Here is a 25,489-nt window from a genome sequence, read left to right as displayed (position 1 = left end):
GCCTTCCACCCACCCTGGAGTCTTTAGCACCAGCTTCACATGCACAAGCTCGGGAGGGGCCGTGGCTCCGTGGTAGAGCATCTGCTTGCCATGCAGAAGGTTGCAGGGTCCCTCCAGGGCATCTCCATTTAAAGGGACTAGGCGAGTAGGTGATGTGAGAGAACCTGAAGAGCCACTGCTGGTCTGAGTAGACAATATATGGACTTTGATGGACAGAGGGTCTGGTTCAGTATAAGGCAGGTTCATGTGTTCAGCTCACACTCTTCCACTTTGAAGTAATTAATGGAGAATAACAGCGACCCCTGCTTTCAGAATGACAGTAGCCTATTATAAATCCCATTCTGCCCCCACAGTTATATATGGAAAGAATAAGGGAAGGTTGTTTAGCAAGTTGGTTAAATGTGTTAATGGATAATTTGCAATAAGTGATTCATGGCAGATTGTCCTGTTGCTTGTGGCCCTAGGACTGGGGTGGGGTGGTCCTCCTATCTTGTTTAATCTTTGGGTACTGTCAAAGATAGGACATTTTGGAGGACTTTGAGTCGCCATGAGTCGGAAGCGACTTGACTGCACTTAACACGCACACACTTTGCATATGGATGCATGGTTTCCAGCTCCTCAAAGTGGTCTTACACTTGTCTCTATGTTCCATATTCACCCCTCTCCCAAGGAATATTCTGAGCAACCTTGACAGGTTAGAATCTCTTTCTTATGCTTCACAGTTCGGAAGCCGTAACCTCTGGGATTGTAGCCCTGTGTACAAATGAGGGAATACCCCCCACCCCCACATATTATCTAGCCTTATTTTTGAATAACCGTGCTCAGGCTGCAGATCTCATCTTTGATGTGTGAGGAGATCTTGCTACCCCTTATGCCTGTTGTTTGTGGGTAATGATTTCCATTAAAATGCCCAAAGGAGTATAGCTGTACAACATGTTATATCACAAAAGCACACAAGGTTGGAAGAGACCACAAGGGCCATCCAGTCCAACCCCCTGCCATGCAGGATCCTACAATCAAAGCACTCCCAACAGGTGGCCATCTAGCCATCCAGCCTCTGCTTAAAGACCTCCAAAGACGGGGACTCCCCCCACCCCCAGCAGGGCATTCCACCGTCGAACTGCCCTCACCTTCAGAAAGTTCTTCCTAATGTTTAGGTGGAATAGTTTTTTCTCTTAGTTTAAATCCATTACTCCGTGTCCTAGTCTCTGGAGCAACAGAAAACAAGCTAGTTCCTTCATCAACATGACATCCCTTCAGATATTTGGACATGGCTATCATGTCACCCCTTAACCTTCTCTTCTCCAGACTAAACAAACCCAACTCCTTAAGTCTCTCCTCAAACACAAACAAGGGTTCTTGTGACACTTTTGAAGGGTAACAGTTTTACTGTTTATGCTTGTGGCATAATCTGTCCTGGACAAAGATTCACTGCATCTGATGAAGTTGGGAGACTAGCAATGCAATCCTAAATTGAGTTATACTTTTCTAAGACCATTGACTTCAGTGGATGTAACTCCGCTTAGGATTGTAGTATAGGTTCTGTTAACCCATTTCAGTTCCTAATCAGTCACTTTATACTTTGATTTTTTTCCCATAACTTTTAAAGGTGTGTGTATAAATGCTAATATTTGTAAAAATGGTCTGAAGTTGTTGGAATTGATTTTACTTCAAGAAGGTCTGCATTGAAGTTGGCATGTTTTTGCCAAGTCCTTGATCCCCAAAGATATTCACATTCTCCAAGTTGTTCAGAATATCCCTTTCTCTGTAGCTGAGGAATGTATACTGTGCCACTCAATCGTATATATATTTACTCAGGAGGAAGATGCACTAAGTTCAATGGTACTTAAAAAGGTAAAGGTCCCCTGTGCAAGCACCGGGTCATTCCTGACCCATGGGGAGACGTCACATCCCGACCTTTTCTAGGCAGACTTTTTTTGTGGGGTGGTTTGCCCTTGCCTTCCCCAGTCATCTTCCCTTTACCTCCAGCAAGCTGGGTACTCATTTTACCGACCTCGGAAGGATGGAAGGCTGAGTCAACCTTGAGCCGGCTACCTGAAACCGACTTCCGTCGGGATCGAACTCAGGTCGTGAGCAGAGCTATTGACTGCAGTACTGCAGCTTAACACTCTGTGCCACGGGGCTCCTATGGTACTTACATCCAAGTAAATCTACATAGGATTGCAGCCTTTTAGCTTTAACAGTTTGGGTTCAGGTATGCATACAGAAGAGCTGTTGTGTGGTTTCAAAGCTTAGGTCAGGCACTTGGCTATAATTGCCAACAAACTGTCCAAACCCTCCAGGTCTTTAGTCTTTATGGCAAAGCGTTTGTAGCAGGAGCTCAATATTTCTTTAGAACAGGGCAGTGTAATGATTTCTGAATCCAGCGTACAGAGCTCTACTGTGTATGTTGGGCAGAGAATTCCAAAGCACATGGAAAATCCAGCTCTCTAGCTGGGTCAGTTGCTGTGTTTTTCACAGCTTTGTGAAAGAGAGTTGTCGCACCAATATAGCAACAACCTGTTCTTTAAGAACTGAAATCTTGTGAGTGGATCAAGGGGGCTCTACTCTTGTACGCACTAAGGAGACAAGATGGTAGAGCCAGTCCTGGGCTGGTTGTTTGCCAGACCATGTTGGTTAACCTGCAGTGTTTTATGTCAAACCACATGCAAGAAATAGCTCTAGGACAAAAATTAATGGAATGGTTTGAGGGATGCCTTACAGTTGACTTTTAAAAAAATCTTTGATCTTATGAATAGAATGGGTGATTTGTTGAGCACCAAGCAGTTCATGATTGCATGTTTTGAGTTAAATGTGTTATCGTAACTTGCACAAATCTTGTACAAGCAGGAAATTGTGTTAGCCTATAGCCAGGAAAGTTGCTGTGTTTGTCTTATTGTGGAATTGTTGATCCAAATACAAGGAATTACGTGCCTGCTTTTTGAATTTGTTTTTTGGTTACTTTTATGTGCTTACTAGCTTCCAACCATTTAATATCCCCTACAACTTCATTTTCAAGCTTAGCTATGAGACAAAGGGATCTAGAAACTTGCTTTAATTATAAAAATGAAAGCCGAAGTTTTTACAGCCTGCACAGATGTCAGGAAGCCTTGAAAGGCTGAATGTAACCTACAAGCTCTGAGTTGCCAAGAGCGGCTGTGGACTACTTAATCTTTAAGAAACTATACCAAGGTTAAGCCCGCACGCTGTGGCACCTTAATATGTTTTTATTCTAGCATAAGTGTTTGTGGACTACAGCCTACTTTGTCAGGGGCTCATAGAACAGGAAACCCATTAGCCTTTAAGTATAACTGGTTGTTTTCGCTGCATCTGACTAATGCTGCTGTCTCTAAGATAACTAAGATGTCTTTGTGTACTTTGTGTACTCACCTTATGACTGGTAGCAGGATGACTCTCTTATCTAGGTAGAATTTAGTTTCATGTGCAGTGGAAAAACAGAGTAATGACACCTACTTCCAACACCTGCGTTTTTAAAATAAATGCTACAGAAGTGCCTGTAGGGCACCATTATCTGCATAGTAGTGAAATCATCACCACCTAGTAGAATGGGCAACAGATTCCAGGGTATAAAAAAATATTGTCAAAGGCTTTCACGGTCAGAGTTCATTGGTTCTTGTAGGTTATCCGGGCTGTGTAACCGTGGTCTTGGAATTTTCTTTCCTGACGTTTCGCCAGCAACTGTGGCAGGCATCTTCAGAGTAGTAACACTGAAGGACAGTGTCTCTCAGTGTCAAGGGTGTAGGAAGAGTAATATATAGTCAGAAAGGGGTTGGGTTTGAGCTGAGTATTGTCCTGCAAAAGTATTGTCCTGTAAGTATCAAGATAATGTGCTAATGAGGGTATGGTATGTTAATATGGAACCATTGTATCCTGAAGTGATCTGTTAATGTGTGTAATCCAAAGCTAATCTGTATGGCTATTGTTGAATGTTGTCTTTGTCTGGAGGTTTTTCAGGGCAGGAAGCCAAGCCTTATTCATTCTTAAACTCTCCTCTTTTCTGTTAAAGTTGTGCTGATGTTTATGAATTTCAATGGCTTCTCTGTGCAATCTGACAAAATCTTGATACTTACAGGACAATACTTTTGCAGGACAATACTCAGCTCAAACCCAACCCCTTTCTGACTATATATTACTCTTCCTACACCCTTGACACTGAGAGACACTGTCCTTCAGTGTTACTACTCTGAAGATGCCTGCCACAGTTGCTGGCGAAACGTCAGGAAAGAAAATTCCAAGACCACGGTTACACAGCCCGGATAACCTACAAGAACCAGATTCCAGGGTGTTTCAGGAAATCAGCAGGGGGTATTGTTTTCTATTCCATTCAGCCCTGTTTTAAAGTTAATTAATTGACCTTTTAAGAAAATTGAAGGGGAAAATGTGGCCTCTAAGATTTTTCTGCTTTCATAGTTTAGGTTTCTTTTTTCTTTTGCTAGTTTATGCTTCAAATCTTGGTGGAATTGCTTCAGAATTATGCCATTGTCATCCATGTCAAACCTGGGTCTTTTTATTTTAAATGGACTCTGGAGAATTGATGTTGAATATTAAGACCTATTGCTGCCGGCAAGTTACTGATTTATGACCATCATAAAATAGTTGTGTTTGAAATAATAATGGGGAACTTATATTTCTATAATATAATTGGAGGTCAATTCTGTTTTTTCCCATCCTCAGCTGAAGATTGGAGGGGGGTGAACAGTTCTCAAAACTGCTTTTTCTTTCAGTTGCATCTGGGAGAATTTTAAAACAGAAGTCACAGTGATTCTGGAGATGAAATTGATATAAGAATTATGGCAAATTCTTTCCAAACAGTTCATTGAGCAAAATTGTAAATGAATTCTTGTAAAACTTGTATCTTTAAGATGTCACTGATGTATTGTGGGGTGTTTGGTTCATTAAAAAAACTTATTAATTAACTACTAGCAAATATTTGGGAACATTGATTCAACTGACATGTGTATCTGCAGTGGAGAAACTGCAAAGTGATTCTGTAGAAGAGATGTAAGGCAACTCTGTGTTTATATGGTGGGATTGCCACTGGTAGGCACCATGGTAACCACTTACTTTGAATATGAAAGTTGTTCTAGGTTGCTCTACAGTGATCCAGATGCCTCATCTGACAGCAGTAGATGTTGGTGGCACTGCCACTGATCTGCATGGCTCAGACAGTTTGTAGTGTTGGCGGCAATAGCACGTGCTGCAGGAATTATTGTTTTGTGCCTCTTAGTTAAAACCTGGATAAAAATAAAATGTTTGCCTTGGCACCAGAAAGACAGCATGATAGATGCCAGGCGAGTCTCAAAGGATGGGCACTCTAAAGGCATACTCCCTATCTGCCAATAGGCAGCATATAGGACTTGGCCACTAGGCTGCAGTCTAAAATGGAGAGGTGCAAAGGATTTTATTGGTGAAAAGGAAAGGATCCTTGAAGAAATTAGTGGGCTTGTGCTCATTGAACTGCCAGCTATGAATGTACACTTGAAATGGCCAATACTGTCAAATTCCTGTAGATTCCAATACTGTATGTTTTAATGGTCTGCATGCTTAAATTATTATGATTATGATGATGCACTAATTGGATTTAGCTCACAAGCTTCCTAAATCTCCATGCCTTTCTTTTCCTTACTGACTGGTGCTCTAGCACAATATGATACTACTTTGACTGGCAGTAAGAGGAGATTAGTAAATACAGCTTGCAAGAAGTTGGAAAGGGCACATTTTTCCAGTCTTCTGGGTGAACTGCCTTCTCAGCTTCTGGATTAAGTGTAAATGACAGACTAGAAGAGTTTGTCATGCAAGCCTATCAGGCTAATCGGTTATGAATATTTTGTTACAACTTGTAGCCTTGGGTATGTATCCTGTGGCCTTCAACTGAGCGAAAAGTCAAACTAAAAACATAGGTCTAAACCACAAAGAGTATGCACCACTATGGAGGGGCATTTACTCTTTCCGTTGATCCAGAGATGACTTGAGTGCCATATGCTCAGGTCACTGATCACTGAGGTGAAGGGGTTTGAGTAGTTTTCATCTTATCCTGGAAAGGAAGCTGTGACACAACTTTTGGAACTACTTGTTTAGTGATGGTCAGTGGAAAATATGAAAGTATCAGTGTTCTAAATTTACTGAGAATCAGCACTTCTGCATGACTGGAGGAAGTTGAAATATATACTGCACACTTTTCCAGACTGGGGTCTGTGTCCCACTGGGAACTTGTAAGGGTACACCACCCTTACAAGTCATGTCTGACCATCTGCCTGGAACAGGTACCAGCCACCTCACTGGAAGGATGGCAAGGGAAGACCAGTGCCTCCAATTTCTCATGAGAGCCCTTGTACTTGGAAATGGATGGGAACATTGCCAGGGCATGCATAGTTTGCCATATGCACGTTGAAAGGCTGCAAGGCTCCTGAGGAGGAAATGCTCTACCTCATGCTCGGACAAGCAGCAGGCAGGAGCAGAGAGTAGCAGGAAGGAATGGGTGGCTTATAACCCAGTTCCCTTCAGTTCTGAGGCAAAGGGGGTTATTTGCTGCATGGTGGGCACAGGCAAGTGAAGAAGGGAGGGCTTGGTGCCTGTGAAAATTTCTAAAACAAAGTGAGGGTCCTTTGATTTCTAAAGTTTGAGTACTGCTGTACTATGTTTTGATTTATTTATTTATTCAGGATATCTTTATGCTTTCCGAAACAGCTTGCAAAATAATAAAAAAACCTAAGTGTTAAACAGTATTAAATTATGGAGCCTCATCTGTGCATTAAGATGGAGCATCTATTGGAAATGATTGTGAGATGCATCAAAACATTGGTAGTAGTGCTGGTAAACTGAGTGATAGACATCAAAAGGGCTGAGCTGCTGTTGTGGTTCTTTTGCTGACTAAATATGTGATACATAGAAGAGGATGTGATCACCTCACCCAGTTAATACACAGACTCACCACACTTCCTGCTCTCATGCATGTAAGTTGTTGAAAAACTGCGGGCCGGGTTTCTCAAAACAAGCCTCATTTAGTTTCATCCTGTGAGAGTCTTCCAAATTTGGTAGGCTATGAGCGATTTCACTAAAAGTGGTACCCACAGAGATGGGGGAATACCTTACCACCGTGTGACTCAGCTTAGCATTAGTAAGATGGAAAGAACATTGGTTTCAAAATTGCACGTAGCACAAATATTATTTTCCTGTATTTTAAATAGGGCGGGGTTACTACATAAAGCTAAGACTGCACTGTGATTTTGCAAAAGCTTATCCTTGGCTATCAGTGATATGCTAAAAAAAAAGCCATTGATGAAATTTGAAGATAACATAACGCTAAGAGTTTCTGTAAACGTGTCAGGTGATGAGCAGAGTGTTTGAAATAATCTTGGGGAAATTGGGGTTGAGGCTAAGATGAAATTTAGAGAGACATCTAAAATATCACTCGTAAGTAAAAACACAAAATGAAGAGAGACAAGGAAAAATGTGGCATTTGCTGTGGATTACAAAGTAAAAAAGAGCCAAGAGACGGACTCTGTGGGAAGTTGATAAATTAGGTTTTATGTTTTGTTTCCAGAAATGCATCCTTCAAAATATGCCTTATTGATTGTGCTGAACAGTAGCCAGGCTTCGACTGCATCAGGATTTCCCCCCCTTCAACACATTGCAGCTGTATGCAGATGATAAAGTTAGTGGAGGATAATGAAGATGGAAAGGGGCTTGTAATTTTATTATTATGAGAGTAGGTATTTCAGGCTAGAGAGAAAGACTTGAAACATGATTCAAAATGTAGAAGAAGAATAGTTGGTTTTTATATCCCACTTTTCTCTACCTTAAGGAATCTCAAAGCGACTTAAAATCACCCTCCCTTCCTCTCCCCACAACCGGCACCTTGCGAGATAGGTGGGGCTGAGAGAGTTCGGAGAGAACTGTGACTGGCCCAAGGTCACCCAGCAGACTTCATGTGGAGGAGTGGGGAATCAAACCCGGTTCTCTGGGTTAGAGTCTGCCGCTCTTAATCACTACATCATATTGGCTCTCACCACTGTACCATGCTGGCTAGGTCTCCTTTAGATAGGACAGTCCTTGTTAAATTGAAACAAAATCTACCACATGAGGAAGACAAATTCTAGACCAGCTTACACCTTTACCTGCTAGTTTTTTACTTGCTGGTTTCAAAAAATAGGAGAGGATTTTAAAATGTTCCAGTTCCAGTTCCAGTGCAAAAAAAAGAGCTCTTGTATGCAAATGAGCATTTAGGCGTAACTTGAGTATAACTTTCAGCGTTATCTTCAAAGCGGTCGTTAAGTAATAAACTATGGATTTTAAAATGTATTTCACCATTTGTGGTCTGAAGTGGTATGGCTCGTTCTACAATTTCAGAATTCTGTCACGCCCCACCCCCAAACACGATTGCTCCCATTTGCCACTAAGAACTGGGTTGTTTAAACTGATTGAAAAACTGACAGGTTAAAATCAAATTGGTTGTCATTTAAGTTATACAAGACGGCAACCCAGGAGGAATCACAAGCGAGGTGAAATCTCCCCCCCCCTTCTGATTGCCATTGTCTCCCCACCCCCTTCTGTTCACAACCGCAGCTGCCACCATTTCCAAGAGCTCCCCCAAATCTCAAGGTGAGTGATTTTTCCTGCATTGTGATTGCTACAGCATTAAAAAAATGGTACCCAAATTCTGGCCACCCTGATTTTTTATAATATCTTCCAATGCACAGAAGTTGTTGGTAAGCTTGGGAGGGCAGGTTACCAATAAATTGCTTTATAAATAGTTTTTTCCTTCTAACCTCAGAATTCTCCCAGGTTTTCAGAACCCTGAACAATAGTTGTGAGTGGTACTATTATGCATGGCATCTGTGTAGGGACTAGCTCTTCAAAATAAGACAGAATGATGGAAAATATATAAGACAGTTTAAGTGAGTACTTGCTGTACAAAGGATTCCTTGGTATAAAAATTAAACTTCAAGCTGTGTGTGAAGGCAGAAAGGATGCAGATTGAAAGCTCTACTTTTCCAAAGGATAACTTTTACTCACTGAGTTTAGTAATCTGAAGTGGGAAATCTCTTGGAACAGAATTCATGAGATACAAAGATAAATAAAACCAATAAACATATATAGAAGAAGAAGAGTTGGTTTTTATGTGCTGACTTTCTCTACCACTTAAGGAAGCATCAGACCGGCTTACAATCACCTTCCCTTCCCCTCCCCACAACAGACACCCTATGAGGTAGGTGGGGCTGAGAGTTCAGAGAGAACTGTGACTAGCCCAAGGTCATCCAGCTGGCTTCATGTGTAGGAGTGGGGAATCAAACCCGGCTCTCCAGATTAGAGTCCACCTCTCATAACCACTGCTCTTAACCACTACACCATGCTGGCTCTCCTATGTCATAGGGCTCCTATGTCAGATAAGTGGTTAAGGTTTCTCCTGTTTTCTCAGAGGCACTAGTGGCCTATTTGCCATCTGCCTAATCTGGATGCTGCCTTATCTCTTTTTTGTGTACTGCTTTTATACATAACACTAGCCCATGAGAGCTCCCATCAGGCTGATCTGAAGCCAATTTTCATCTAATGGAAGAGTCCAGAAGGTGTTTACCTCTTAGCCTAAGGATAGATTTACCATCTTGAGGTTGGTGAAACTCTTTTCATCAGATAATATTCCTGTTTCCATGATGTTGAGGGAGGAACATGAGCAAATATAGCATGGGCAAATCAACTTGTATGGCTTTGTAATATATTACATGCAGTCTGTCAGTGGCAGGAAAGAAAATTAAAGTATAATGGATGTTAAGGATGTTGGTTAAAGAAAAGGGTATGATGATTGGATAGGTTAGATATTAGAAGCAGAACAGTATTGTTCAAGGAATGTGTAGAGATTACTTTATTCCATTTGAAACAGTACATTCAGAAAAATAAGTGGGATGACTCTGAACATATCCAAATAGAGTTTGGATCACAAGTTCCATCTGCAGTGACATGTTGTAAGATCGGTGGCACCACTGAAATGTTCCACTGAAATAACTGGTATTCTAAAAGTGGGAATAAGGGTTTTCCTCTTACCTTGTGTGTCTCTGATTAGTCTGCATTGTTTTATGAGCCTCTTCTCCATCCCATGCCAAATGATTTATATCTTGGAGTTTGATTATACTTGTCTAGATTTTCCTTGATCCTCTTGTGTTGGTATTGATTAACAAGAGAAAAAGACCAAATAATTATAAAATGCTTGGCATTTAAGGCTGTTATCTAGAAGAAGAGAAGAAGAAGAAGGGTTGTTTTTTATACCCCAGTTTTCTCTACTTTTTAAGGCGTCTCAAACCAGCTTACAATCACCTTCCCTTCCCCTCCCCACAATAGACACCTGTGAGGTTGGTGGGGCTGAGAAAGTTCGAAGAGAACTGTGACTAGCCCAAGGTCACCCAGTAGGCTTTATGTGGAGGACTGGGGAAACAAACCTGGTTCTTCAGATTAGAGTCCACTGCTCTTAACCACTACAGCACAATTGAATGCCCAGAAATATCATTCCTTACCACCTGGAGATCTTGAAGATGGTATTTATAAACAAGATTTAGCGTGTAAGAGGGCATTGATTATTGGCTTGAGTTCAAAAATTCATCCAAAGAAACACTAACACTGCAATCCTAAAGAGAGTTATTCCAGTCTATTCCATTTCAGTTGGCTTAGACTGGAGTAACTCTGCATAGGATTATACTACTAAGTTATAATTCACAATCAGAGGTTTAACTGAGAGAAGACTTCTAACCTCCTATTAGTTTCTTTACTGACATAGTCCTACTGGTTCTAAAAATAAAACAGGAGTCCGGTGGCACCTTTAAGACTAACAACATTAATGCCATCATAAGCTTTTGCCAATCAGAGCTCACTTTGTCGGGTCCTGGACTCCTGTTTTTGTTGCTACAGAATAACCCAGCTGGTTCTGAAAACACGTTTAAAGCTAATTGGGCAAAACGTTACCTTCCGTCAGCCACATGTTTACTTTCTTAAAAATAGATACTCTTAGCTCTTTGGTGGCCCCTTTGGGTAGGAAAGGTGAATGGAGCAGTGCTACTCCATAGCCTCCATTCTCAGTTCTGGGTACCAGTAAAAGTTCTGAAATCTGACTGAAACACTGCCTTCAGTCACAGAACAAAAGCACAAGTCACTTCTGTTTCTTCTTTCCTTGTTTTTGCTCTGATTTGTGAATCAGGTCTCATGGAGGCGAAGATCAATTTCTGATTTGAATGGTACGTTGGAACCAAACGAAGAATATGTGGATATCAATTCTGTGTCTTTGCTTTTAAGCAGTATAAGATCTGCCTCTGATAGTTCTGTAAGAAAGTGGAGTCTGTTGCCTCTTCTCTAAACCAGTTTGTGTGCATTCGTTTATTTACAAGTGTGAAAAAACTGAATAGTGACTTCTTTTTAATAGTATTATTATGGTGGTGGAGGAAAGTGCCATAAAGTAGTAGCCAACTTTCCCATAGGGTTTTCAAGGCAAGAGACTTTCAGAGGTGGTTTTCCATTGTATGGCTCTAAGGACCCTGGACGTCCTTGGAAGTTTTCCAACCAAGTACTAATGAGGGCTTACCCTGCTTAGCTTCTGAGATAGAGGAGATTGGGCTAGCCTGGGCCATCCAGGTCATGGCTGGTATTATGATACAAAAGGAAAATAACACCATTTGTTAACATTCAAACCATCCTGTGATTCTGGTACTTGCCTATCTAGCTTAGAAGTCAATGAAGAACGGGGAAGGAACCTGACATGGAAATTTCCAGCCCAGAAGAGTAACCCCAAACTGGCCCCACTACTCATAAGTATTTTTTCCCCATAGTGGATCAATGGCTTGGGGTTGGTTTTCTGATTATATATATGTACCTCCTTCAAGTTCCTTCTTGAAATGTGGTAGTATTAGAGATTTTGCCTTACAAGTTCTGTATGGTGCTTTGCTGCTGGCATTTCTACTACTTTACTGTCTGGTCTAAGAATGTGATTTATTTCCTATGAATAGTGTATGAGAGAGGGTCGGCTCTGCTCCCTCTGTGCCGCTGCTGCTTGTATTGGTTGAGATTCTTAAATGGCAGCTTTGCCCCCTCTTTTATAATGTCCTCTCAGCACAGTCTGTTACTGCTACCAATGTTGCATGTCTTGGGCATCCACCTTTTAAAGCACATAAAGGAGAAAAATAAAAGTACGTTAATACAGTATGATAAGGGGAGCCTCTGCCTTCTTTGCAATGCTGCCTGTTTCTTTCAAGGCCTGCAGATAAAATGCAGTGTAATTCTGCCTGGCTGATGAAGGGTGCAAAACACATCCCCAAGTCTGCTGTGTAACCTGCCTGCTTCCTTGGGTTGTGAAATGCAAATCTGTGTGCCCACTTTGCTAACATACCTTTATCTGCCTTTCTAAGGCTGCCAAAGGTCTCCTTCTGCCTACTGTGCAAGAAAGGATTTTAACTGACTATAAAACAGAACATATTGAAACCAATGGAAATGAAAATAAATGGAAAATGAAAACAAATAGGCTTAATAATGAATATAATGAAAACTAATACTGTTCATGAAATGAAAATAAAAGTAACAATCCTACTCTAATATTTAGAAATCAGGATTTGAGGAGTGATACAGTGAAATTCTGGTATGATTGAGACCCACGAAAAAGATCTGTGAGGTTTGGAGGTCAGTAGCCCCTCCTTAACTGCAGGGATATAAGAGATGAATCAGTCTTTATTCAGCTTTGTAAACAGAAACTGAAGGGTTGTGAATGAAAGAAGTGAGGGGGACAAAGAGGTCTAGATAAAATGCATTATGTTGGGGGAAAGTACTGAATCAAGGAGCGAAGACAGAGTTGTAAACTGGAGGGCCCCTCTGGGATTTTGATTTGTGTAAGCATAAATGTCCTTCCTTAAGTGATGACTGTCATGAGGATCCTGCAGACAGGGTCAGTGGCATCCATCGTAGCTCCCTGGGGACGTTGTCATTGAAATAACTTGTGCTTTGCTCTCAAGTCATACAATTGAGGGAGCAGTTTTGTAGAAGCTTAAGCTGGAACCACTGAAACAAATATAATGAACAGTTAAAATTCAAAAGTTGTGTGGTACCTTATGGTGTGCTAACTAAACAGAGTTCTGAAACATCTGAAATTAACCCTGTCTTTGGCAGCACAGTTTGACCCAACTCCAGTTTGAGCAAACCAGTCTGATGTGTAGCAAAGTGTTGCAGTGGAGGATTCTGACACCGCCACCTTCCCTAAACAGATGGCTGCCTGCATGCAAAGTGTTACTTGCTTTAGCAATTGACCACTGTAGCTAGGATTGCCAACCTCCTGGTAATAGCTGAGATGAATGTATTATTTGAAGAAAATTGTTTATGTACATAGAGTTTTAAGCCTATAATTTTCAACACGTTTAGGCTATTTGCAGCTCAGAACTTTAGTGAGAAGAGTGCTACGCATATACATGTGCATATTGTGAAAAAATATAAGTAAATTTGCATAAGTTAAAACGATCAGTGGCTGTGTACTGAAATTATTTCCTTAGGGATTTACTAACCTCCTGGTAATAGCAGGAGATCATCTGCTATTACAACTGATCTCCACCCGATAGAGATTGGTTCACTTGGAGAAAATGGCCGCTTCGGCAATTGGACTCTAAGTCCCTCCTCTCCCCAAACCCCGCCCTTCTCAGGCTCCACCCCCAAAACCTCCACTGGGGGTGAAAAGGGACCTGGCAACCCTAACTGTAGTATTGTGGTCAACAGGTCACATCCTGACGTTTACTAGGCAGACTTTGTTTACGGGGTGGTTTGCCGTTGCCTTCCCCAGTCATCTTCCCTTTACCCCCAGCAAGCTGGGTACTCATTTTACTGACCTCGGAAGGATGGAGGGCTGAGTCAACCTTGAGCCGGCTACCTGAACCCGACTTCCATCGGGATCGAACTCAGAACCACAAATGAGTCTAAGCAACAAAATCCCTACGCCTGCCCCTCCTTTTTCCCTCCCCTGCTGCCTGATGTTCCAGAACTGTTCTGAGAGCCTGCCCATCCATTTAAAACCTAGAACTAAAATTCATTGTAGGACTGTCCTGTCTATTTAGGAAGCTCAATACGGAGGTATCCAATAGCCTTTTAGGCCAGAAGACGCATCATTGAGTCTGGCAGCCACCCTTAGTTTCACTTGACAGATGAAATGCAAAGCAGAACTATGGTTACTGTGTGTGCTTTCTATCACGGAGAGACATAAGATTGACAGCTGCCATAGCAGTATGCTTTTTGGGGGAAATGGAACTCACCACGTGTGTATAAATAGACATGGGTGAATGTGCATGCTGTTTCTCTGGTTCTTTACTGGAAGACAGGGAGAGAGAGATGATTGGCAAATATAATAGATTTGCCCTAAATTGCAGTATAAGTCTATGGTTGATGTCAGAAAATGCAAAACGTGCAGCAATGGTTGTGAGCAGGGAGGTGAATACCACATGGCATCTGGAGGAATTGAGGGGAGATGGCAGATAAACAGATCTAGAGATGGATAACAATCTCCTTAATATTTGCAAGGTCTTCCGTGTGAATTGGAGTTCTCATGGGCAGTCTGGAACCATGCATTATTTAGCATGCTACATGCCCAGTTGGGAGTGCAGTTCCTAAGCCACAGGTCTGCTCTCCTTGTTTGTCTGTGGCTGACCTTGTGCTTGTGCCTGATGTGGTATGCTAACCTTTCTCTGACCTCCAGTTCTGGTGGAAAATACTGATGACCATCTGGTGCACCAACTGGGTAGCTTAGTTCTAGCTGGCAGCAAGAGATCAACTGTCAGCTGACTAGAGTAGCAAAGGGGAAGATCTTTAGATCTGACAACCATTTAATTTAGCACTAATTGGTTGAAAAGAGGAGGAGATATCAGGAAGAGAGGGATGTTGTGTGTGTGGGGGGGGATTATGAGTCGGAGGGTTAAAATATGGTTCACAATTTATCCTCTGCAGACTTTGCACTGAAGTAACTCTGACCAGTCAGGTTTTTCCCCTGCATTTTCCCAGATGCCCTCCCTCTGTTCTCTCATCTGTCATTATTAGATGGTTTGCATGGGAAAAAGCATAGTATCTTAAACTTCCTCATGTAAATTCTTTGACCACAACACTCTTTCAACAAAAAAAACCCCACCCACCCTTATTTATTGCAATATATGGTCACAGAAGCTGGAATCTTTGGCTCTGCAGCGGTCTGAGTGATAGTGGAGATGCTTAGTAGGTGGACTGATGGGTAGACTGTAGTGGGAAATGGAAGCATAGAGGCTACACTTGGCCACTAGGGGCATGCACAGATCCTACTGGTTAAAATTTTTGAAGGCAAACCCAGCTCATGTCTGGTGTTTACTATAAAAGCCATCCTTACAATATATCCACCAGTTACTAGCCTAGTTGCCCAACATGTGTCTTTTAGTCATTTGTCAGCTAAGAGAAGAAAAGAACCAGTTTGTTTAAAGCAGTGGTTCCCAACCTTTTTTTGACCAGGGACCACTAGGACTTTTTTGTTCGGTTCAGGGACCTCAAGGTTCAAAATAAAAATTCCGAGAATTTGAAAATAAACTTTAATCATAACTGCTAGTTAAACATTAAACTTAGAATAATATTTGAATATATAAATATTTTATAATAGAGAACTTTTAATTGAAAATATTAATTTATTATGGGTTTATAACTTTGTTTTGCTGGCCTTAATTTAGTTCTCGTGGACCCCTGGGGGTCCACGGACCCCTGGTTGGGAACCAGTGGTTTAAAGCTTCCATGACTAGTCACAAAGAGAGGGTCCTGACCCCCAGATGATTTGCTATTTACAAATCTGCTTCTACTGTTCTGATTGAAGTGACTCGACACAGTGTACAGTAAAAACAAACAATAAAATCAATATATTCCTCACAGGTATGAGGAACTAGAAAATGTATACTGTGTAGGCCTTATGAGCAATTGTAGTTGAGTTCTTGCACATTAATTCCACTTTTTGTCAATAGTAAATATTGTGGTTGGATGAGAGACAATAATTCCCCTAACTAACTTCCCCGGGAGTGCCTGATTGCTGTTTTTAAGGCCCGGCCCAACAATGGGCCCCGCCCTCGGGACCTCATTTCCATTCCCCGACCATCCCGGTCTGGCCCGCATGCCCAATGTCACTCCTCTCCTGCTAGGGATGCTGAGGCTGCAACCCACCCTCACCCTACATTATGCATATCAGGACAAACTTGGCCCCCTGGCTCCTTTGACCCTGGGCTTCCCCCAGCTTCCGAACCCATCCTGTATGGCCTCTTTGAGCAGCCGTGCCACCCTGCCAGCCACATTCCTCCAGGGACTGGGTTCCTCGTGTGTTGCAGGATGGTATCTTACCTCCCATTCTGTGATACATATACAACATTTTGGGTGGGGGGGGAATCAGAGTCAGGGATATGTGCCTTGTAGACAATCCTCTGACCTCACTTTTACCTCACAGTTCAAGATATTTTCAGATGCCATAGGTCTCCCCCTCTTCACAGTTTAAAGTGTCCTTGATGGATGTGTGATGTATTCGGATCAGATGCAGCACTACTACAATTATATTAAATCTCCTTTCCTGACTTGCTTCAAAAAGCTCAGGACGCTTAAAAACTAATAGCATCTTCGACTGGAGGGGGGGGGGGCTCACAGCATGCATTCCCCAACAATAATCCCCCTTACAGGATTTAACAGCCGCTTTAACTGTTAAGGGGATAGACCAGCCCAAGCCCTCACCTTATGCCATTTACTACCCCCTCCCCAAAGCAATGCTCAACTACCCTAAAAATTCTGTGGCTCTTAAAGGGCAGTGAGCATGCTCAGCCATCATCAGTCTGCTTCAATGAGGTTTTTTTTAATGCAAACTACTGTTTTTCTGTATACCTGGCATGTGCCCTGGGTGGGTTGTGAATTTCTCAGAGTTGGTCACGGGACAGATACTGTACAGATACACTGGAAGGATGCTACTGAAGCTGCTGCTGTAGCATGGTGAAAGACCTCCCTATTACAAATAGTGAACATGGTTCTTATAATATAGAGCAGGGGTCCCTAACACGGTGCCTGTGGGCACTATGGCACCCACTGATACCTTTTCTGATGCCTGCCAAGTGTTTTTAGGAAATGGGTGGGGCCAGGTAGGGCTTTGGCTCTGTAAGCCTTCTTATTGACTTTTGGAGATTTGATTGGCTGTGCAGATTTTTTTAAATGTTGCTTTGGCAGCAGCTGACACCACAACACAAGGATCTATACTGTGTTACTGAAGTTAAGCTGTGGCAGTCATTTTGCAGCTGCACCCACCATGCCTATGAGAATTCTAAATGTGCCCACAGGCTCAAAACGTTTGGAGACCCCTGGTATAGAGGGATGGAGGGTTGATTTCTGCATTGATAGTAAGCCATAGTAAGAAACAGCTAAAATCTTCTTCCACTTATCAAATGTCATCTGATCTTTAGCTAGAAACAAAGTCTGAGTGATGTCCCTGGAGAGTGCAGTGTGTGCACATTTGTATGTACCCAGTATGACTGATGGGTTTATGCCTCAATGAGGCACAGACCAATTTCTTTCCTGGTTATGGCTCACTTTGCTGATTTCAGACCAGCCAAGAGGAGGACGTACAGAAAGGTTAATTACTTGTTAAATTAACCGGCTCTAAACAGATGCACTTTATATAGTCTGAGGGTTTGGACGTGTATTGTATCTCCTGCTGTCAACCAAATTGTTTCAGAAATGCCTATGTGCAAAAGGTTATGATAACTGGGAAGGAAGCATCTGCCTTCAGGGCTGGTCTGGGGAAAGGTTTCATGGAGTCCTGCTTTAGAATCTAGTACCTTCATTGGGCATTGCAAGGCCCTGGTTTAAGCTGTTTGTAGGTCTGCTCGCGCATTTAGGAATAAGCTTTCCCGACATGATGCACACGGGAAATGCTGGGCTGCTGTCTCCTGCATTGAACAATTAGGAGAGCTGGATCCTGACCAGAATAGCATTATGTTCCTGATAAAATAAACCACTTTCTTATCTCCTACAAGTAGATAATTACCCTTCTCTGCCTAATTTAACACAGAAATTCCTCAGCTGAAGTAATGAGGCCATTATGGTACTCTCCAGGCTGGAAACCACACTAAGTCAATTGGGTGGAAACTGTAGCACACGCCAGGTAAAAAATACAATTAAAAAAATAAAAATTACTCTTAATGGGGGATGCCAGCTCTTAGCTAGCTGGAGATTTCTCTGGCAGGCGCCTTGCTGAAGGGAGTGATTTAGCACTTTAGGTTATTGCAGGAGTCAAGCAGGAGACGGGTTTTATTTGTGAAGGGCAGTAAACAGCAGTTTTAATAGGTTCACTTGCAGAATACTGATGTCCTCGTTGTCAGCATGGATTTAGGGAGGGGAGACCTGCCAACAGACGAGCAAGAAGATGTTGGGAAGGGGGTACTTGTTGGAGTGCAGCAAAATACAGCGTGACTGAAGCTTGCAAATTATAAGAGGAGCAATAGTCTCTAAGGCGTTTCCTGGGTCAGAGGCAAACTGAGGAGCTGCATATGGGTGTGTTCACACCAGCAGCGACTTGCTGCTTGTATGTATGCAAGGAAGGAAGAGGGTCTGCAGTGCATCCCATGTGCCATCTCTTACTGCACACGGCTTTCTGGCATTGGTTTTTTCTTGTGAACATGCGAAGTTACCTTAGACGATTGGTCCAATCTAGCCCAGTATTGCCCACATTGTGGCAGCTACTGTTGGAAATATCAGGTGGAGGTACTGTTATCTGGAATCCTTTAGCAGCAGTTGGACCAAGAACCTTCTGCAGGCAAAGCTATGACACCTCCCTGAGTTCATGTGCCCCATTGAAATTATTTATTTAACACATTTTGCTTAGCTAGTCCCTTGCACGGACTTTTCCTGGTCATTCCCACCACTATCCTTCATCGCTATTGAAACCCCTTTTTCATTTTTGTTGTTGTTGTTTGTTCCAGGAACCATATGTTATGTATTGGTTAATACCATATGTTGGCTTGGCATGGTCCCATTAACTTGCTATCTTCCCCTTCCCAATCTTAATGAAATTGCTCTGATAATTATTCATTAGCAAATCGCAATTGTGCCCACAACCTTTGTTTCTCTGTTTATTTCTCATCATAGAGATTATTGGCTAAATTTGAAAAAATAATGTGAAAATATATGTGTCCACTGTACAGCAGAGAGATTCCATAATATGAAGCATAAATAGACAACACGTAGCTAAATTCGAGTCCATTAGTACCTTAGAGTCCAATGCGATTTTGGGGTATAAGCTGTTGAGAGTCAAAGCTCCCTTCATCTTTTCGTATTTGACAAAGGGAGCTCTGACTCTTGAAAGCTTATCCCCCCAAAATCTTATTGGTCTCTAAGGTGCTACAGGACTCAGATCTCCAGATAAAGGAGCTGCTCTGCTGCAGACCTCCAGCATGGTTACCCTCTGAAACTAGATGATATATGTGATTGCAGCAACGGAGTAAGACTGCATCCTCCTTGCTAGAGCCCTCTGTGAGCACATTTACTCTGTAACTGACAGCAGTGTCTGCTTTCATTGATGCTAGATGCTTTCTTCAGGGGGACATTGTCACATTTTGACAGTTTCTTTGCTGCCCAGTGGATATTGAGTAGTGGCTGAGTTCTGACTGACAGTCTTGTTAGCATGGGCCTAGTCTTGCTAGGCTAAAATATGAGCTGTGCCGATCATTGGCACTGTCTGCCCCGTCCTAGTCAGATTAGATTATCCTGACCTTGATAAACAGTGGTCTGAGTCTATACAAGTCAGCTTAGTGTGTGTTCCTATATTGGGGCCTGCTTGGAAGGGGCCTTGCATTTAGGGTTCCCAAGTGCCCGCTTATGGCGGGCAATCCACCAGTGGTTGCTCGTGTTGCCTGCCCACTCTCAGGTGTGGGCGGGCGGAAGCATGCCGGGAAGGGAGCAGGAGCATCTGGTGTGATGAGGTCATGAGCAACTAGGGCGCCGGAGAAAAAGAGCTGTGCCAGATGACCACCGGAAGGAGGGAAGCAAGGAAGGTAAAACAGGCTGCGAGCAGCGCCCCGTCCTCCTGCGTTGCACCAAACAGCTGATTGGAAAAAACAGCTGATTAGTAGCAAGGCTCTGGGAGGCGTGGGGAGGGTAGTTGGAGAGGAGGAAACAATTTTACCCCTCCAGCTATCTTCCCGCACCTTGCCGCTAATCAGCTCGCAGCCTGTTTTACCTTCCCTGCTTCCCTCCTTGCAGTGGTTGTCTGGGGCTGCTTTTTTTCTCCGGCACCCCAGGTGGGGCTGCCCTGCCAAACCAAAGGTGATGTAATCACGTAGATGACGTTGATCTCCACCCCCTACTCCACCCCCTACCCCACCCCCCTAAACCTCCCGCTGGTTGCAAGGAGGGACCCTGAAACCCTACTTGCATTTGTTTAGGGTGAGGGTTGGATATCTCTAATTTTTGCACCAGAATTTTTTTTTTAATTCAGAACTTCATGTCCAAGTGTATTAAAAAAAAATTGCTGATCATTTCATAGTAAGCAAATATCTAGTTTACTGGAAAGGAGATCGTTTAACCTCTGGGAAGAAATATTATCAATTCTCTTCTATTATGAATGTCAGCAGAGAATTTTGCAAATAGGGATCAGGGCCAATGATCGTATAGGATGAGCAAGCAATGTCTTCTGCTGACTGACAGTTTGTGAGATGACCAGGGCTCCTTTTCAAGAATAGGAAGAACGCCCTGTGTGTGCCACAATAAATCTTTAGGTCAGAAAGTACTTCATTTAGTGAGCCAGCACTCTGCCTACTTGAAGTCCACATAACAGGAAATCCAACACGGCTTGTGAAGAATATAATGAATTGAGATTGTATGAATAGAGAGAATGGAGGATGAACAGTGCTTAGTACAGGGATGGGACCTTTATTCTGTGAAAGAGCATCTGGTTTGTATGTGGAAGGCCCCAGGTATAATCCCTGGCATCTCCAGATAAAGGATTGAGTAGCAGGTAATATGAAAGACCTCTACCAGAGAGTCATCATCAGTCAGAATGGACAATATTGACCTTAACAGACTCAGTACAAGGCAATTTTTTGTACATGGCATCATCTTTCGCTACCCCCCCCCCCCCCACCTAGAACTCTCTGATTGTTATGGCAGTGGGAAGCATGTTACTGGAGCACATGTAGAAATGAGGGGTGGATTTCTCCCATTCTCATGAATGCCATCCTGCAGTTAGGTTCTCTTAATCATATATTTGTTTTGTTTTGGTTCCCCCCTCTCATCTTTATTCATACTAAATTTAAAGTGTTCTTAAAGCATGGTGTTTCTTGTCATTTAATGCCTGGCGTCATCATGCGTCATAATCAGGCAGTCCTTAAAGTTCTCGTAGTTTCTTAAGTCTCTGGATCTGTTTTTTGGATCTTGCAGTATGGATGGTTGTTATCAGCATTACCAACTTCAACCTTTTAAAATAAGCTTGCAGTCTTTAAGGTTGCTGAGACACTTTAATAATGTACAACTGGTATGTGCTAAAGATCCAGTTCATGATTTAAGCCTGCAGCTCCGTTTGTCATCTTTCTGAAGGGCTTCAGTCGTTATCTCCACACATGTTAAATATAAGATGCAAAGTATGCCAGAGTGCTCAGAAATACAGATGTCTGTGCTCATGTGTGCGATTGCACTGGACGAATTCTATACCATCAGACCTCAGCACTCCTAGAGGGTAGATATAAAAAAATCCCCATCTTAGAGAGATTATGCCGGTGTGGTATAGGGGAGGTAGAAACCATGGAGCATATCCTCATCCACTGCCCTTACTATGAAGAGATCCGTGGCAAATTTATCTGGCCCTGGATTAACAAGCTCTCTGATAACTCGGAGGCGGAGAGGGCAAGGAAGCTCCTCTTGGATGAAAATCCAAGGGTTACCATAGAATCCATACTGCTAAATTTTGTGCTGCCATGACCAAAATTAGGCGCAAATTGCTGGGATGACATGCCTTGTTACCTATGTATATAGTAGCGCCCTCTTAGGATTTTATGTGTTTTATACTTTTTATACTTGTATTTCTGTATTTTATATTCTTATATTTGGAATTTCTGCTTTTAATATCAATGGGATTTTAGTCACCTGTTGACGATTCTATTCTTTTGTATGTGACTGCCTATGTGCCATATTAATAAATGATGATAGACAGACAGATATACCATCAGATCGTTCTGGAAACAACACTTCTGATAGCTCAGGGACTAGAACAGTAGTAACTGGCAACTCTAAACACAATAAGTTATTCTGCCCATGAGAAGTTTTGTGTCATTCTGGAGAGTCAGTGACTGCCTGCAGCTGCCCCCTGATTTTTCAAGGCTGTTATATTTATTGCACACTTAACCCTTGTCATCTCTGTCCTCCTTCCCAGACTCCATCTGACTTCATTCTTCTCTTTGTTGTGACCAATGATTTACTACCTACCTAACTGCCTAGCTTCTTCTTCCCCTGACACTTCTGTGTTTAGCTCAGGTTTCCTACTTGACCGTTCCCATGCTGGCCCTCTGCAAGATACACTAAGCTACAGCTTGACATTCAGATAAAAGATAAACAGCACATGGGGGTGAGCAGCAGGGAGGCAGGAACCTCCATCCTTTGGAGAGGACACAAGGAGCTTATGAAAGCTTTGCATGTGTCTGCGACATGACTTTGTTCTAGAGTTGGCCAAGAGCGAATGGGGCAAAGTAGGGAGCTATTCTAGATGGACTAGATGCAGGGCTGTTTTAACAGCATTATGGGCCCCTGGGCAAACCAGTGTGCTGGGGCCCCTACGACAACCACTCACAGGAATAAAAAGTTTAGTATAGTCTAGACCAGTGATGGCGAACCTTTTAGAGACCGAGTGCCCAAACTGCAACCAAAAACCCACTTATTTATTGCCGAGTGCCAATGCGGCAATTTAACCTGAATACCACCCCCAGAGGGGGCCCAGAGGGAGAGGCTAGGGTTGCCAAGTTCCTCTTCGCCATGAGTGGGAGGTTTTTGGGGTGGCGCCTGAGGAGGGCAGGGTTTGGGGAAGGACTTCAGTGCCATAGAGTCCAATTGCCAAAGTGGCAATTTTTTCCAGTGGAACTGATCTCTATTGGTTGGAGATCACCTGTAATAGCAGATCTCCAGCTAGTACCTGGAGATTGGCAACTAGTTCCTTAGTGTTTTCTCTCTACATATCAAGACAAATGGAAAGGTGTTTGGAGGATAGCTTGTGGGCACTTCAAAGGTGGAATAGGACTGCACGCCCCTCCGTCCGCACAGACCCAGAGGGTGCTGGAGAAGCCGCTGGAGGGAAAGAAGGAAGGAAGGAAAGAAGGGAAGGGAGGGGGAAAGGGAAGGAAGGGAGGGAGAGAAAGAAAGAAAAAGAGAGAGAAAGGGAGAAAGAAATGGAGCAAGGGAGAGAAAGAAAAGGACAGAGGGAGACAGAAAAAAAAAGAGGCCATTTATGCATGGGAGGTTTTGCCTTGGATTTGCCACTCGGTGGGGCGCGGCGGCAGGCTTGTGAGAGGCGAGCAGGGTGGGGCAGAGGGCACCTCCTTCGCACCCACCGACCAGCCATGCCCCTCCGCCCGCACAGGCCCAGAGGGCGCCGGAGAAGCCGCCAGCCATGCCGAGTGTGGGCGCTCGGCTTCTGTTCCCCGCTCTCCCACCCGCCTGGCTGGCCGCGCACGCTCCAGCGGCAGCAATGGCGGCAGCTTCTGTGGGAGAGTCCGGGGGCCACCGCCAATGATGTCGGAGGTTCCCCACCCCTGGGCTACAGCCTCCCCCATCCGGGGTGGGGCAGAGCCGGAAAGGCCAGCGGATTGGAGGAACCATGAGTGCCGGCAGAAAGGGCTACGCGTGCCGGAAGTGGCACCCGTGCCATAGGTTCGCCAACACGGGTCTAGACTACTGTGTAGTAGTATTTATTTATGGCAAGTCACTTAACATACACAGATTAGCATAGGGCCCCTATGCTCGTGGGGCCCCCGGGCAAGTGCCCATCAGGCCCATGCGTTAAGATGGCCCTGACTAGATGGAGCTATTCTAGACGGACTTTTCCAGATAAATGCATCTTCCTTGTGGTTTCCAGCACTGAGCTTCCTCTGTTCTCAGGCCTGTGAAGTTGTATCTGCTGACAATTATTGTGTAGCGGTTAGAAACTACTTAGAAGAGGAGAAACTGCCTAAATGCAGTTGGAGCTAGTTCTGGAAATGGAAATTAAATCTACCATGAGAAGCTCCATTTCTGTTTCTTGTTTTATAAAAACCAGAATGGAAAACGAACATGTCTGCTTCTAGCTCCAAGAAAACAAATTCGGACAGAATCTCTGTGTTGAGAAAATATCCTGTTGTTGTTTTTTGCAGCCAATGAACCCCCAGATAAAAGTGTTAGGCTGATGATGAGTGGTAAGTTTTTTTTGTATGTGTGGATGGAGGTGTATGCTCATGCTCTACATACTCTTCCTACTTTCACCTCTGTAAACAGACATTCAGGTTTTGTCTATTGTTTAAGTTGCTTTTTGCAGTAATGATGCATCTTTTTCCATGAGTGTTTCTGAAATAAAAAATGGTTACTTGAAATAAGGAACAGGTGGCAGGCATGTTATGCAGGGAAGAACAGTTGCATCTATTTAGGTGAGGAAACATGTTCAATAGCCACCACCTTGTTGGCCAGGCAGCACAGACTTCCAGGTAGCACATGCGTGCAATAGATCCTCTGAATCCTCTATTTTTAAATAAGAATTGGAAGCATCAGCTCACTGCAATACATGCTTCTATGGAAAGCATGTTTTGAGTGGAATGTATTGCTTTGAGAGGTGGGAGAGGAATTGCGCATTACCTTTCTTTTATTCCTCCTATTCTTCACAAACTTCTGTCTCATGAACATAAGAGAAGAGATAAATTTCAACAGTTTGGTGAACAGGATTACTTCCAGAAAGTACCAGTCTGCTGTGAAGCCCTGTCCTTGGGACTTCTGGAGAATTGTCATTTTTTTTTCTTTTAGCTCACTTTGTCGATTGTAGCATACACAAGGGCTTAATCTAGCTTGCAATCAGTTGGTGATAAAGTTGAGTGACTCACTTCCAGCTGAAGGAATGTTGTGATTTGATTTAAACCAGTGTGATTGCGGAGAGCAAGACTTCTTGAGGCTATAATTGAAAGGAAGAAAAACAACTGAGTCTTATAGTATCTTAAAGACGAACAGCTTTATTGTCACATCAATTTTTTAGATTGGAGCCCTCTTCACCAGATGTATCCATCAAAGTGAACATGAGTGGTGGACTCTAATCTGAAAACCAGGTTTGATTCCCCACTCCTCCACATAAAGCCAGCTGGATGACCTTGGGCTAGTCACAGTTCTCTCCGAACTCTTGCAGTCCCATCTACCTCACAAGGTGCCTGTTGTGTGTGGTAGGAGGAGGGAAGGCAATTGCAGTCCCATCTACCTCACAAGGTGCCTGTTG

The 25,489-nt window shown here is 43.2% G+C and overlaps 1 protein-coding gene across 1 annotated transcript in view; it reads left to right on the top strand.

Annotated features, from left to right (window-relative positions):
* Window positions 1-25,489, top strand: part of B4GALNT4 (beta-1,4-N-acetyl-galactosaminyltransferase 4) — a 203,874-nt gene that overhangs the window by 1,109 nt on the left and 177,276 nt on the right. The window lies entirely within an intron of this gene.

Source organism: Euleptes europaea, chromosome 6 (assembly GCF_029931775.1).
Source record: "Euleptes europaea isolate rEulEur1 chromosome 6, rEulEur1.hap1, whole genome shotgun sequence".
NCBI classification, from domain to species: Eukaryota; Metazoa; Chordata; class Lepidosauria; order Squamata; family Sphaerodactylidae; genus Euleptes; species Euleptes europaea.
The sequence above is the reverse complement of the archived record's forward strand: the minus strand, read 5'-3'. Positions and strand labels throughout refer to the sequence as shown.